Source organism: Acipenser ruthenus, chromosome 47, assembly GCF_902713425.1.
Source record: "Acipenser ruthenus chromosome 47, fAciRut3.2 maternal haplotype, whole genome shotgun sequence".
NCBI lineage: Eukaryota > Metazoa > Chordata > Actinopteri > Acipenseriformes > Acipenseridae > Acipenser > Acipenser ruthenus.
This window is the reverse complement of record NC_081235.1, coordinates 436,473-438,466: the sequence shown is the minus strand read 5'-3', so window position 1 is coordinate 438,466 and position 1,994 is coordinate 436,473. Positions and strand designations below refer to the sequence as shown.

At 39.0% G+C, this 1,994-nt stretch overlaps 1 non-coding gene across 1 annotated transcript; it reads left to right on the top strand.

Annotated features, from left to right (window-relative positions):
• The first annotated feature begins 433 nt into the window (after window positions 1–433).
• trnay-gua (transfer RNA tyrosine (anticodon GUA)) lies at window positions 434–520 on the top strand. The gene is given in 2 exon segments: window positions 434–470; window positions 485–520. It is a non-coding gene; the product is annotated as a tRNA-Tyr (tRNA).
• The last annotated feature ends 1,474 nt before the right edge of the window (window positions 521–1,994 follow it).

Sequence of the window (1,994 nt, the reverse complement as noted above, 5' to 3'; positions counted from 1 at the left end):
ATTCTTTTATAAATGGTTCGAAAATGTTCAATCTGGTCTTGCTTGAGAACAATGATTTAATTCCAACAGCTGTAAAATAGTCTATTAAAGAAAACACAGAAGCTGCCTCTTCTGAGGATTGAACTGAGAACCTTCAGATTATGAGACTGACGTGGTACCTACTGTGCTAAGGCGGCAGAGACAAATTTACAAAGCCGAGGGAAAACACGTATACAACAACAGTCGCGAGCAAGGCAGGAGTCGAACCTACAATCTTCTGATGTGTAGTCAGAATATCCATTGTGCCACTAGCCCCTGTGTTCTGGAAGCACTGTTAACGCACACTCAGCAACAAAAAGAAAAACAGTGGTGGCAGCTATTGACTTCTGGTCAGCTGAGCTTGCCAGCCTTTTGCTGAATTGTGTATTGTCCTCAGAGCCACCCACCCATCCTTCCTTCGATAGCTCAGCTGGTAGAGCAGAGGACTGTAGTGGTTCACATTGGCATCCTTAGGCCGCTGGTTCAATTCTGGCTCGAAGGACAATACTTTTTTAATTTTTTTTTTCCTACCTGGTTTTACTGGTAATGCAAATAAAAAGAAGGAATGAAACCTAAGGCAACAACTGTCTGAAACAACACCACCACCACCAACATCATCATCAAATAAAAATAAGTTAATCTTTTTCGCCTAGCTCTGGGCAGCCACGTGTCATACGTTGTCAAGTGTGGGGAATTAGCTCAAGTGGTAGAGCGCTTGTTTAGCATGCGAGAAGTAGCGGGATCGATACCTGCATTCTCCAATGGATGCTCTTTCTTTAATAAATGGTTCGAAAATGTGCAATCTGGTCTTACTTGGGAACAATGATTTCATTCCAACAGCTGTAAAATAGTCTATCAAAAAAACACAGAAGCTGCCCTCTCTGAGGATCGAGCTCAGGACCTTCAGATTATGAGACTGACGCGCTACCTACTGCACTAAGGAGGCAGAGACATCTTGTGGTTGCCATTTATCAACCCTGTCCTACAAATTTCCAAAGCCGAGGGAAAACGCATACAACAACAGTCGCGAGCAAGGCAGGGTCTTCTGATGTGTAGTCAGAATATCTATTGTGCCACTAGCCCCTGTGTTCTGGAAGCACTGTTAACGCACACTCAGCAAGAAGAAGAAAAGCAGTGGTGGCAGCTATTGACTGCTGGTCAGCTGAGCTTGCCAGCCTTTTGCTGAATTGTGTATTGTCCTCAAAGAGCCGCCCTCCCATCCTTCCTTCGATAGCTCAGCTGGTAGAGCACTCGTTTAGCATGTGAGAAGGAGCGGGATCGATACCCGCATTCTCCAACTGATTTTATTTAAATTTTAATTTGTCTTGATAACTTGATTGCGTTTAATATTTTATCACTTTAATATTTCGGTTATTTTAAACTGACATTTTATCTTAATTTTAATGCTATTTTAATTTTATATTATTATTTTATTTGAGTATTACTTTTGGCTATAGGATTATAAATTAATTGATCATTTCTTTCATTTGGCATTTCAATATTTTGATATGGTATTATAATTTGGCTTTACTTTTTAATTTAGTCATTTGATTGATCTGATGTTTGATTTAGATTGATAGCCTTTTATTTTAATGACATTATTTCTTTATTAGTGTTGTTTGTATTTTTGATAGTTGTTGTTTAGTCAGATACACTTGTTCTAAACTGCTCCAGGTGCAAGTGTTAGTGTTGTTGTCAGCAGTGTGCATTTGATATATCTTTGTCACCAGTGATATATCCATCCTTGCTCGTAGTATTTGTTCTTAATATTGTAATTTGACCTTTCAAAATTAGTGATTATCGTTCTGAGGGTAAACCAAACTCTTTTTAAACGACTGAGCCGGCATATTTTATTTTATTTTTATTTTTGTTCTCTTTTTAGTTCATAGTGTTTTACAAGTTAGGGGTCTACACTCGGTCAGTCAAACGAGTGATTCCGAAAACCTGACACCACTGATAAAAAAGGACACTCGGAT